Source organism: Pelophylax lessonae (assembly GCF_965119305.1).
Source record: "Pelophylax lessonae genome assembly, chromosome: 4".
In the NCBI taxonomy this organism is placed as follows: Eukaryota; Metazoa; Chordata; class Amphibia; order Anura; family Ranidae; genus Pelophylax; species Pelophylax lessonae.
In genome coordinates this window covers 7,746,109-7,760,675 of record NC_138771.1, presented here as the reverse complement: position 1 = coordinate 7,760,675, position 14,567 = coordinate 7,746,109, and positions in this window count along the sequence as shown.

Sequence of the window (14,567 nt, the reverse complement as noted above, 5' to 3'; positions counted from 1 at the left end):
AGAAAAGAAATCGTCTCGGTGACATCCATGTGGCGTCCCTTCCCTGTCACTCTGCTGCTAAAACAGACGATTGCGATGTCCCATACGGCTTTATTCCATCAAATATCGGACAGGTAGAAACTCTCACTTGCAAGTTTTTCTTGATCTATAAATACATCACGCTTGTTTTACTTCCATATCTTCCAACTGCCATTTGTTGTGACCCGTCTGTGTGAGTTATTTATCATACTTTTATATGCCTGAAATATTCATCCCTTTCTATAGGTTTGCCAAATTGTGATAAACTGATACAACCTCATGGAGCTGACCGGGAGAAGGAAGAATGATGTCACTGTCCACGTCCGGCGGCCAATCCTACGTTCAGACTTCTCCATCTGCACTAAATAAAAAGGATCAAAAACGAAGGGATTTCCAGTCACTACTTACCAAGCAGCCAGCAACCAGCCAAATTAACCTGTCTAACAGTACGCGTTAAAAACAGGGGTTTAGTTGCACACATTTGCAAATACATGCGTAAGCTGCAGGCCGCGCCAAGGCACCCTGATATCTGCAGTTCCTAACTCCACAGTGGGAGCACATGTATTCTGATGAGATAGATGGATTGGCTGTCAAGAGTAAAAAGAATATTTTAATAAATCCGACACACTGAGATGAAGGCTGCATGCACAATTGGCTTTTTAAATGCCGCTTCTAGAGGCGTCTTGCGTTTTTTTTTTTTTTCTGCCTCTAAACGCCTCTTAATGTTAGCCTGAGTGTCCATCAATGTTAATTCTGACATCAAACTTCGATTAAAGCGGAGTTCCACCCTGGATTTTTTTTTTTTTTTTTTAATACCCCCGGGACAGTCAGGGCTAGTACATTCCACAATGGCTAGCCTCTGATCTGTCCCGGGTTGCACTTACCTGTTAGGACAAATACTTACCTTGCAAACGTCTTGTCCAGCGCTGCCATGTCAGATGTGGGCAGCTTGAAGCCAGCGAGATCCCCTTCGGCGTCTTCTAACGCCTTCTTTGGTCCCACGATGCTCTGCGCCGGCCCCGACGTCACTTCCGGGTCGCGCGCGTCATCCCTCTACAGCTTCTGGGCATGCCCAGAAGCTGTTTAGAAGGTAATGACGCGCGCGACCCGGAACTGACGTCGGGGCCGGTGCAGGCGCAATGATTCCTGGGAGCGATGACGTTCAGCTCCCAGGAATCATTGCAGAGCCAGGAAGTGACGACGGGCCGCGGCCGAGGAAGGAGGAAGAAGGAAGTAAGGTAAGTATATTTTCTTCGCTACGAGGTAAGTAAAAAAAAAAAAAATATGCGATTATCCATTTCTTTTTCAGGTGACTTGGAGCGAGAAGATGGAGGTAAGTATAAAATTAGGGTGGAACTCCACTTTAAGTTTTTAGTTATAGTCTTTTGACTACAATGCCATTTTAGTTTTAGGCGTATTTTAGTCGCCTGAATTGTTTTAGTTTTAGGTGTATTTTGGTCGCCTGATTTGTTTTAGTTTTAGTCGTATTTTAGTCATCTCAGTTCTTTTAGCTTTAGTCGTATTTTGTAAAAGTTTGTTCTCTTGTCTATGCGTTTAGCTGGCTGCTTGAACCTCCTTTTTCTGTGAACCTTTATGGTTCTTAAAAGGTTTTTTTTTTTCAATTGTATAGCGCTGATATTTTTATATTTTTTATTCCTTAGACGTATTTTAGTATTCATTTCGTAGACGAAAATGTTTTGGTTGACGAAATTTAACACTGGTGTGCATGCACATGTAGGCGTTTAGGACCAGGAACCCCCCCCCCCCCCCCGCTTCCAGTAGGGCGTTCAGGAGCAGCAGTGTTTTGCCAGAACAATCCCTGACACGCCAGTACACGTGTAAACACGCTTAAGCGCTACGTGAATCATGTGCTTTGGTGTTCCTTCATTTCAATGGCCAGAATAAATGAATATTCTGGCCAATGAAATGAATATGAAGCTTGATGCTCTTAAACGCGCCTAAACAAGTTTCAAAAACGCAGCTTTAGGCGCATTTTCGACACTGCTTTTCGCCTGCCAGGAGAAAGGCGTTTTGAAGAGCTGGGCAAATGCCCAGTCTACAAGGGGCCTAAAGCAGCAGTCCCCAACCTCCCTGACAACAGGGACCGGGCGCTCAGAAATCAACCCCTCCATGGTGCAGCTTATCACCTGGGGGGAGGGGGGGGTGTGTGGTGGTTGCAGTCTGTTACCTGGGGGAGGGGGTGTTGCAGCCTGTCACCCGGGGGGGGGGGGGATGCAGCCTATCACCTGGGGGGGATGCAGCCTATCACCTGGAGGGGGGAGGGGGTGTGGTGGTTGCAGTTTGTCACCTGGGGGAGGCGTGTTGTAGCCTGTCACCTTTTGGCGGGGTTTATGCAGCTTATCACCGGGGGGTGGTGGTTGCAGCCTGTCATCTTTTGGGGGGTTTATGCAGCTTATCACCTGGGGGTGGTTGCAGCCTGTCACCACCGGGGGGGGGGGGGGGTTTGCCTGGGTCTCACCAGTGCTATTAAGGCGATTTTCCACTGCATGGAACCGAACGGTTCGGCTCACTTTTGCTCTTTTCCACTGCATGGTACGGTGTTGGAACGGTTTGGTACGGCGGGGCTTTTCCACTACATGGAACCGAACGGTACGGCTCGCTTAAACAGTATCACCTCGGTTGTGGTTCCAAGAGGGCCGTAACGGTACCATATCCCACAATCCTTGGCATGCAGCCTTGACTGTTTGTCACTACTAGCCACTGATTGGTCAGAGAATTGTTGTTATCCCACCCACTTACTACTTTAGTGTAAAACCAAACCGTACCAAACCGTACCGAACTGTTCCAACACCGTACCATGCGGTACCATGCAGTGGAAAACCAAACAGAGCCAAGCAGGGCCAAGCAGGGCCAAGTGGAGCCGAGCCGGTACTTGCAGTGGAAAAGTGCCATTAGATCCTCTCCCCGTCCCTGCTCTCTCCTACCCTTCTTCATGACCACAGAGAGGGAAGGGAGTAGTGGTGTTAGGTGAAGGGGAGCTGGCACCCTCTAGTGGTCAGGGTTAGTGGCAGGAGTTAGTTAGGAGGGTGGCAGTGCAGGTTGTGCCGCCTTGCTCTGCCCGCTGCCAACCCCTGCTGAGTGGCCTGACTCCCAAAAGGCGATGGACCAGCACCGGGACCTTTGGAACACATTACATGTTACACCAGTATTTAGGGGGGTGTAACATGAAACAACACCCCTCCCCCCACCCCCTGAGTGACTTCTCCCCTGCAGCTACTGTCACATTTTGAGTGGCTGTGTATGGCCATGTCTGCACATACGGGTCATTATTTACAGGGAACTATGAATGCAGAAACTACAAGTCCCATCTGCCACCGTGGCAGACAAACTTATACTACTTAATGGACTGCTAGGGTGTTGCTGATGAGCGCTCTCATAGTCCATTCACACATCCTCCAGCTTTCTAACAGAAAGCCCATACAGAGCTACATGCATTTAATTCATAGGAGGATCAGTCTATCGAGCACAACTTCCCAAATAGACACATTGGAGGAAACAAAAAGCAGGCACTATGGACTTAGAAGGTGCTGAAGGATGAACAGACTAAAAATTTTTATGTAATTTTACTTCATTAACTTCATTTTGCAACAGTTGAAAGCATATAAACACATTTAAAATAAAATAGGAGTGAAGATTGGATTGTGTTGAAATACCTTCCTAATTGTGTTGGACCACACTGCAGGTTACCCATATCACATGTGACGAAGCTTTACACAATATATAATATATACATGGGAATCCCATGAAACGCGTTGGGGCACAACTGTTTTTGCCTTTAATGACAGCTCAGATGATTGAGTGTCAGGGCTTACTGCACTCATTTATGAAATATCTCTGATATCTCCTGGAAGTCATATACAGGTTTTTCGTAGCGGCAGTGTGATGAGTGTCTAAATTGCTTGTGCTCCATTGTAATGTATTGCTGTTTCCTTCAACAAACACTAAAGCTATAAAGGATATTAGAGTGACAAATGTTTATACTACTAACAATCCTGGAGTGAATGCGTAACAGAACTCAAAGATCTCCTAATATGATAAGAGACATCTTGAAAGACCTGGTCATAACATAGGGGAGCTGTTCGTCTATGGATGCTCAATCTTTTTTGGACATTTTTTAGTAAGACAAATGATGAAGTGTAACTAGTCGGAACAGAAGAATGGAATATGATTGGCCTTTAAACCTTGTAGCAGTCATTCTCAACCAGGGTTCCTCCAGAGGGTGCTGGGGGTTCCTCAAGCTGTTTTCCAGTTGGCTGACTGACATATGATGGTGGCTTCGTAGTTCCAGGGCCAACACTACTTGGCAAAACTAGCATTGTGATTATCTTTTTACCTTTCTGTAAGTGTGGCATTCTGACCAATCACTGTAAGAGTTTCAGTTTTCCCACTTGTAGGCAGGTCCTAGATTGTCCTTCAGTAATGGCCATGCTGTCTCATGGCACCTCCTTTCATCTTCATGAGATGTGAATAGGTTGTGGTTGCTAGTCGGAACAGAGGAATAGAATATGATTGGCCTTTAATCCTTGTAGCAGTCATTCTCAATCAGGGTTCCCCCAGAGGGTGCTAGGGGTTCCTCAAGCTGTGGCCAGTTGGCTGACTGACATATGATGGTGGCTTCGTAGTTCCAGGGTCAACACTACTTGGCAAAACTAGCATTGTGATTATCTCTTTACCTTTCTGTAAGTGTGGCATTCTGACCAATCACTATAAGAGTTTCAGTCTTCCCACTTGTAGGCAGGTCCTAGATTGTCCTTCAGTAATGGCCATGCTGTCTCATGGCACCTCCCTTCATCTTCATGAGATGTGAATAGGTTGTGGTTGCTAGTCGGAACAGAGGAAAAGAATAGGATTGGCCTTTAATCCTTGTAGCAGTCATTCTAAACCAGGGTTCCTCCAGATAGTGCTAGGGGTTCCTCAAGCTGTTTTCCAGTTGGCTGACTGACATATGATGGTGGCTTCGTAGTTCCAGGGCCAACACTACTTGGCAAAACTAGCATTGTGATTATCTCTTTACCTTTCTGTAAGTGTGGCATTCTGACCAATCACTGTAAGAGTTTCAGTTTTCCCACTTGTAGGCAGGTCCTAGATTGTCCTTCAGTAATGGCCATGCTGTATCATGGCACCTCCCTTCATCTTCATGAGATGTGAATAGGTTGTGGTTGCTAGTCGGAACAGAAGAATAGAATAGGATTGGCCTTTAATCCTTGTAACAGTCATTCTCAACCAGGGTTCCTCCAGAGGGAGCTAGGGGTTCCTCAAGCTGTTTTCCAGTTGACTGACTGACATATGATGGTGGCTTCATAGTTCCAGGGCCAACACTACTTGGCAAAACTAGCATTGTGATTATCTTTTTACCTTTCTGTAGCATTCTGACTAATCACTGTAAGAGTTTCAGTCTTCCCACTTGTAGGCAGGTCCTAGATTGTCCTTCAGAAATGGCCATGCTATCTCATGGCACCTCCCTTCATCTTCATGAGATGTGAATAGGTTGTGGTTGCTAACACACCTTATCCTGGAGAAACTCCATTTTAACTATTCATGTACTCCCGCCCGGAGGTCCTTCCTCACAAGATATTTTCCGAACTTGGTTAAAATAAACAATTGTCCACACGGTCAGCCTTGTTGGATGCTTTACTTAAAATGTTCAACATGGTACAGATATGATGTGATAAAAGACATATTGAAAGACTTGGTCGCAACATAGGGGAGCGGTTTGTTTATGAATTCTCAAACTTTTTGGACATTTTTTAGTAAGACGAATTATGATGTGAACAGAGGTTTAGGAATAGGATTGGCCTTCAAACCTTGTCAGCCAGGGTTCCTCCAGAGGTTACTAGGAGTTCCTCAAGCTGTGGCCAGTTGGCTGATTGACCTCACATATGATGGTGGCAAAACTAGCATTGTGATTATCTTTTAAGCTGTCTGTAAGTGTAGCATTCTGACCAATCACTGTATGAGTTTGTCTTCCCACTTGTAGGCAGGTCCCAGATTGTCCTTCAGTAATGGCCATGCTGTCTCATGGCACCTCCCTTCATCTTCAAGAGATGTGAATAGGTTGAGGTTGCTAACACACCTTATCCTGGAGAAACTCCATTTTGGCTATTCATGTACTCCCGCCGAGGTCCTTCTTCACAAGATATTTTCCGAACTTGGTTAAAATAAAAAAATTGTCCACACGGTCAGCCTTGTTGGATGCTTTACTTATAACGTTTACCATGGTACAGATATGATATGATAAAAGACATCTTGAAAGACCTGGTCGCAACATAGGGGAGTTGTTTGTCTATGAATGGTCAAACTTTTTGGACATTCTTTAGTAAGACGAATTATGATGTGAACAGAGGTTTAGGAATAGGATTGGCCTTCAAACCTTTTCAACCAGGGTTCCTCCAGAGGTTGCTAGGAGTTCCTCAAGCTGTGGTCAGTTGGCTGACTGACATCACATTTGATGGTGGCAAAACTAGAATTGTGATTATCTTTTTAGCTGTCTGTAAGTGTGGCATTCTGACCAATCACTGTAAGAGTTTCAGTCTTCCCTCTTGTGGGCAGGATGCTTTACCCATGACGTTTAACATGGTACAGATATGATATATGAGACATATTGAAAGACCTGGTGGTCACAACATAAGCTAGATGTTGGTCTATGGATGCGCAATCTTTTTTGGACATTTTTAACCCTCTTGGGGATGGAGTTCACCAGAGCTTTACAGGTTGCCACTGGAGTCCTCTTCCACTCCTTCATGATGACATCACAGAGCTGGTGGATGTTAGAGACCTTGCGCTCCTCCATCTTCCATCTGAGGATGCCCCACAGGTGCTCAATAGGGTTTAGGTCTGGAGACATGCTTGGCCAGTCCATTACCTTTACCCTCAGCTTCTTTAGCAAGGCAGTGGTCCTCTTGGAGGTGTGTTTGGGGTCGTTATGTTGGAATACTGCCCTGCGGCCCAGTCTCTGAAGGGAGGGGATCATGCTCTGCTTCAGTATGTCACAGTACATGTTGGCATTCATGGTTCCCTCAATGAACTGTAGCTCCCCAGTGCCGGCAGCATTCATGCAGCCCCAGACCATGACACTCCCACCACCATGCTTGACTGTAGGCAAGACACACTTGTCTTTGTACTCCTCACCTGGTTGCCGCCACACACGTTTGACACCATTTAACCAAATAAGTTTATCTTGGTCTCATCAGACCACAGGAGATGGTTCCAGCTATCCATGTGTTAGTCTGCTTGTCTTCAGCAAACTGTTTGCAGGCTTTCTTGTGCATCATCTATAGAAGATATGAAAGGGTTAAATACCAGCGCTATGGAGTTTCAGTACCTTAATTGAACTAGGATAGTGGCTATTGTGGTGTCAGCTGCCCCCAACCTACCTCTGAGGTAGTAAATTGGAAAAAATGCAAGAAATGTTGGGACCGGCGCTACCACTTTAAATCAAAAAATGTGTATTGTGCGATTTCAAAAACTGTATAAAGCATCCGTATTTGTAAAGTGCATATGGTGCAAATAGTGCGTTTAAAATTGCAAAGTGCTGCGTGCTAGTAAATCTTCAGTAAAATAGCATGGGCTGTGCTCAGTGTACCTTATATCACATATACATATAGAAAGTGCTGAGTGCTACTGAAACCATTAACCACGTGAGTGATTATGTGCTTAAAACAATATATGGCGCCAGTGGATCTCCACCAATTGCACCGCTGCTTACCGCACTTGTAAGACAAGTGGCTCAGCACTCCTCGGTCACTAGAATAAAAGATAAACCTCCATTGCGTAGTATATGTTGATAAGGATAAATCAACTTAGCATCCACTCACACTTAGGGAGTTAACTATCAGCATAAGGTGTTCGCCGAGCCGCTTCCACGTTCCACCGGCTCAAACCACTGTTCCTGGAAGTGACGTACTGACGTACCAAAACCACGCCCTACGCGTTTCGTCATACGACGTCATCTGGAGCGATCCAGATGCCATCGTATGACGAAATGCGTAGGGCGTGGTTTTGGTACATCAGTACGTCACTTCCGGGAACGGTGGTTTGAGCCGGTGGAACGCGGAAGCAGCTCAGCGAACACCTTATGCTGATAGTGAACTCCCTAAGTGTGAGTGGATGCTAAGTTGCTTTATCCTTATCAACATATACTACGCAATGGAGGCTTATCTTTTATTCTAGTGACCGAGGAGTGCTGAGCCACCTGTCTTACAAGTGCGGTAAGCAGCGGTGCAATTGGTGGAGATCCACTGGTGCCATATATTGTTTTAAGCACATAATCCCTCACGTGGTTAATGGTTTCAGTAGCACTCAGCACTTTCTATATGTATATGTATATGTGATATAAGGTACACTGAGCACAGCCCATGCTATTTTACTGAAGTTTTACTAGCACGCAGCACTTTGCAATTTTAAACGCACTATTTGCACCATATGCACTTTACAAGTACGGATGCTTTATACAGTTTTTGAAATCGCACAATACACATTTTTTGATTTAAAGTGGTAGCGCCGGTCCCAACATTTCTTGCATTTTTTCCATCTATAGAAGAGTCTTCCTTCTGGGACGACAGCCATGTAGACCAATTTGATGCAGTGTGTGGCGTATGGTCTGAGCACTGACAGGCTGACCCCCCACCCCTTCAACCTCTGCAGCAATGCTGGCAGCACTCATACATCCCTCGGGGTCCCATGTGCAGTAAACTCCCTAAACACATGCACCTGCAGCTGCATATCATCCCGCTGAAACCTAGTGGCGTAACTACAATTGCAACCAGGCCCCATGCTGCAGGGGGCCTGTGCGGATCCCCTGTACACCTGGATAGGAGGGGGGGCAGCATGTAGAGAAATCACTGCCCTCCTTTATCCTCCTGTAGCTGCAGGAGGAAAATGGAGGAGATTGGTTCCTCTGTATGCTGCCCCTGCCACTCCTCCTATCCAGTTCACTTGTGTTCTGCTGTCTCTGGGCCCCTGTGTGCTCCCCTGGTTCCCCCCCTCTAATGTGCCCCCCCCCCCCCCACTGTGCTCCCTCCCCTCTCCTGCCGGCTGCTGCAGGGGATGTGTCACAATAGAGAACCAGGAAGGGGTCGGTAAATATGTAATTTACCAGCTCCTTCCTTTTCCGAATGGACAGAGTCATAGTCAGAGACATTGTAAATAAAATAAAACAAAATGATAAAAAATAATACAATTAAAATACCAAAAAATAAAAACTACTGACACCAGTGGGTGAACTTCCAGGATTGCAAAGGTCACACTTGGAACCGGGCCCTGGCATTCCACCACCGTGGGGAGGCCCCAAGATGGCAGGAAGGGGGCCCACTGCAGAACTTGTGAAAGGGTCCCTCTGCGGGACTGTAATATAGGGAGAGTAAAGGACCCCAAGATCAGTGGTAAGAGCCCCAGGCTTGAAGGGAAGGACCCCGGCCAGGGGTCTGGGGGGCCCTTCATGGTTTCTTGCACTGGGCCCCTGAAGGTTCTAGTTATGCCTCTGCCCCATATTAATCTCCCACTTACACATATTGTTGATTGCATCCACAAAATGCCTAATGCTGGAGAAGCTGGGAATGCTTTTAGAACCACTTTAATGCCCAAGCGCTTGATGCGCCTAAATGTGTCAAGTGTTTTTATTTTCTGCCAGCAAGAAAAGGGGCGCCCGCCCCGTGTGCATGAGGCCTTACTTGCCTCAATGGCACGCCATCCAGACGATTAGAAATTTGTCTAATTTGCGCCCAAGTAGATACCGGCCTCTACGTAACGTATGTATTGAATTATGTTCCCGGTATTAAAGCAGAGGGAGGCTGCTATTAAATCAAAGGATGTATTAAAAAAAAAAAACCCCACTTCGCCCGTCCCCAGCCAAGACGTTGAAGGCCTGTTTCTATTGAGGGTTTGTCCTAAATCAAGGCCTCTATTAAACTGAAGGCCTGCATTTAATCAAAGTTGGTATTAAATCGAAGGCCTGCGTTTAAATCGAAGGCCTGTTCTTGCTCTGGAGCTTGGAATACAGTTTCCCATCCGCAGAATTATTCTGTCTTTGGAAAAACAAACCGTGGAAGGGGGGAATAAAAAAAAAAAAAATTCCCAATGACTGATTTGAGTCTGGTAGATTTATGAAGTTCTAGGCCCCGCTGTTATTCTGCAGTCAGCGAAAGATAAACACTGCCAAAACTGTGTAGGTTTCAAAAACCTGCCCGCAAGCAGAAATTCTTCAGTTATTGAAAGTCATTTATCATTTTAAATACATATGCAGTGCCGTGTTTCTGAACTCATAAACATTTTCGACTAAACTAAACCAAACTACGTCTCTTTCAGCAGTAATTTATATTTAACTTTTTCCATATGCGGCCTGTCGTTTAATGTCATTTCCGGAACAACAAGGAAAGCTAAAGAGGGATATAACATGTTTTGGCCTGCCGTAGCCGAGCCTGGCAGTGGGAGAGATCTATCTTGTGCAGCCAATGCTCATTAATCATTGGGGCTGCAGACCTGCCAGCTCCTTTCAAGATCTTTCAAGAAGTGTTTTCACCGAAAATAGAGCGGTCCTGCTTTCACAGTCATCAATCTATGTATTATAGTTTGTTTCAGGCAGCTGTGACAGACAAGGCTTTTCTGTTCAAGGGGTACTGACTTCCACAGGCTGTCATATCATATGCTTGATCAAGTCTGACAGCTTCATTTGTACCTACAGAATAGATAAAAGGCCACTTCATTGGAACAAATAGAGAGTGAGGGGAGAAGAGGGGGTGAAAAATGAAGGGGGCGGCGGTGCAACGGGGGGGGGGGGGGGGGTTGGAAGGAGCGGTCGCAGTGCCGAACTGCAGGCTCAGATCCAACGCCGGAGAACAGAGAGCGACTTGGCCTGTTTCAGTTTAGGGAATTACAGCTGGACATGAGAAATTGTGTCCTTAATGGGGTGATTATGAGATGAAGAGCAGAACTCGTTCTCCCCATATTGTCCCCCCCCCCCCCATCCCTGTAGTGCTCCCTCCGCCAGCCACATTTATGCTTTTAATGCAATTAGACCAATAATAAAATATCCTTTTTTTTTTATATATATACTCTGCTACCTGTTACCGTATTTCTGGACTAATATCTTAATTGGCTAACAAATACATAGAGTTGGCCGGTTGGTAGTAATTAATGTGATTTATCACTAGAATGTGTCTTAAACGCTGAAATGTATGTTTTTAATTTTCTTTTCTATGATCACAAATCTTGCAAGAGCCGAAATTACTGTATCTACTGTTACTTCATCATACTGATCTGCTTGGTTGTGCAAAGGGACTGTAGAACAAGGTTTCTCAGCCAGGGTTCTATGGAAGCCTAGGGTTCCTCCAGAGGTTGCTACGGGTTCCTTGAGCAATGAGCAATTTCTATCTCTCAAAAGGTTCCCCCTGACACCATTGATACTTTCTTGTTTTTAGTTTTCTTGTCTCTGTTCATAAATCTTGCAAGAGCCGAAATTACTGTATCTCCTGTTACTTCATCATACTGATCTGCTTGGTTGTGCAAAGGGACTGTAGAACAGAATTTCTCAGCCAGGGTTCTATAGAAGCCTGGAGGCCTGGAAGCCTAGGGTTCCCCCATGGGTTACATAGTTAGATAGTTACATAGTTAGTGAGGTTGAAAAAAGACATCAGTCCATCCAGTTCAACCTATGATGTGTGTGTGTGTTTGGTGTTAACCGTACATTGTATACCCCTGTATGTTGTACATTGTATACCCCTGTATGTTGTACATTGTATATCCCTGTATGTTGTACATTGTATAACCCTGTATGTTGTACATTGTATACCCCTGTATGTTGTACATTGTATACCCCTGTATGTTGTACATTGTATACCCCCTGTATGTTGTACATTGTATATCCCTGTATGTTGTACATTGTATACCCCCTGTATGTTGTACATTGTATACCCCTGTATGTTGTACATTGTATACCCCTGTATGTTGTACATTGTATACCCCTGTATGTTGTACATTGTATACCCCTGTATGTTGTGGTCTTTAAGGTGCCTGTCTAATCGTTTTTTTAAACTATCGATGCTCCCTGCTGATAAGACAGCTTGTGGATGAGAATTCCACATCCCCGCTGCTCTGACAGTAAAGAACCCCCTACGTATTTTAAGGTTAAACCATTTTTTCCTCTAGTTTTAGTGAGTGGCCACGTGTCTCATTGTATTTCCTTTCTCTGATAAGTTTGTTCCTTATGATATATAAAAGGGTAATTCTTCACAATGACCACAAGTGTATGGAACATTCTTCCCACTGACTATCACACTAATGCAAGGATTCTCAACAAGGGTTCCTCCAGAGGGTCTCCTTGAGCAATGAGCAATTTCTACTTCTCAAAAAGTTCCCACTGACACCATTGATGCTTTCTTGTTTTTAGTTTTCTTGTCTCTGGTCACAAATCTTGCAAGAGCCAAAATTACTGTATCTCCTGTCATAGTGATCTGTTGGTTGTCCAAAGGGACTTTAGAACAGGGTTTCTCATCCAGGGTTCTATGGAATCCTATAGTTCCTCCAGAGTTTGCTAGGGGTTCCTTGAGCAATGAGCAATTTCTTTCTCTCAAAAGGTTCCCTCTGACACCATTAAAGCTTTCTTGTTTTTGGTTTTCTTGTTTCTGGTCACAAATCTTGCAAGAGCCAAAATTACTGTATCGCCTGTTACTTCATCATACTGATCTGCTTCGTTGTGCAAAGGGATTTTAGAATAGGGTTTCTCAGCAAGGGTTCTATGGAAGCCTAGGGTTCCTCCAGAGTTTGCTAGGGGTTCCTTGAGCAATGAGTTCCCAAGTTCCCACTCACTCTATTGATCTTTTTAGGGATATATAAAGGGGTAATTCTTCACAATGACCACAAGTGTAAGGAACATTCTTGCCACTGACTATCACACTAATGCAAGGATTCTCAACAAGGGTTCCTTCAGAGGGTCTCCTTGAGCAATGAGCAATTTCTACCTCTCAAAAAGTTCCCACTGACACCATTGATACTTTCTTGTTTTTAGTTTTCTTGTCTTTGGTCACAAATCTTGCAAGAGCCGAAATTACTGTATCGCCTGTTACTTCATCATACTGATCTGCTTGGTTGTGCAAAGGGACTGTAGAACAGGATTTCTCAGCCAGGGTTCTATGGAAGCCTAGGGTTCCTCCAGAGGTTGCTACGGGTTCCTTGAGCAATGAGCAATTTCTTTCTCTCAAAAGGTTCCCACTGACACCATTAAAGCTTTCTTGTTTTTAGTTTTCTTGTTTCTGGTCATAAATCTTGCAAGAGCCGAAATGACTGTATCTACTGTTACTTCCTCATACTGATCTGTTGGTTGTGCAAAGGGACTTTAGAACAGGGTTTCTCAGCCAGGGTTCTATGGAATCCTAGGGTTCCTCCAGAGGTTGCGAGGGGTTCCTTGAGCAATGAGCAATTTCTATCTCTCGAAAGGTTCCCCCTAACACCATTGATGCTTTCTTGTTTTTAGTTTTCTTGTCTCTGTTCATAAATCTTGCAAGAGCCAAAATTACTGTAGCTACTGTTACTTCATCATACGGATCTGCTTGGTTGTGCAAAGAGACTGTAGAACAGGATTTCTCAGCCAGGGTTCTATGGAAGCCTAGGGTTCCTCCAGAGCTTGCTAGGGGTTTATTGAGCAAGGAGCAATGTCTATCTCTCAAAAGGTTCCCCCTAACACCTTTGATGCTTTCTTGTTTTTAGTTTTCTTGTCTCTGGTCACAAATCTTGCAAGAGCCGAAATGACTGTATCTCCTGTCACTTCATCATACTGATCAGCTTGGTTGTGCAAAGGGATTTTAGAACAGGGTTTCTCAGCCAGGGTTCCATGGAAGTCTAGGGCTCCTCCAGAGTTTGCTAGGGGTTCCTTGAGCAATGAGTTCCCAAGTTTCCACTCACACTATTGATCTTTTTAGGGAATACTGATCTGTTGGTTGTCCAAAGGGACTTTAGAACAGGGTTTTTAAACCAAGGTTCCATGGAAGCCTAGGGTTCCTCTAGGAGTTGCTAGGGGTTCCTTGAACAATGAGCAATTTTTGTCTCTCAGATAAGTTCCCACTCACACTATTGATATTTTTAGAAATCTAAAAGGGGGTAATTCTTCACAGTGACCACAAGTGTAAGGAACATTCTTCCCACTGACTATCACACTAATGCAAGGATTCTCAACAAGGGTTCCTTCAGAGGGTCTCCTTGCGCAATGAGCAATTTCTACCTCTCAAAAAATTCCCACTGACACCATTGATGCTTTCTTGTTTTTAGTTTTCTTGTCTCTGGTCACAAATCTTGCAAGAGCCAAAATTACTGTATCTCCTGTTACTTCATCATACTGATCTGTTGGTTGTGCAAAGGGACTGTAGAACAGGGTTTCTCATCCAGGGTTCTATGGAATCCTAGGGTTCCTCCAGAGTTTGCTAGGGGTTCCTTGAGCAATGAGCAATTTCTTTCTCTCAAAAGGTTCCCTCTGACACCATTAAAGCTTTCTTGTTTTTGGTTTTCTTGTTTCTGGTCACAAATCTTGCAAGAGCCAAAAT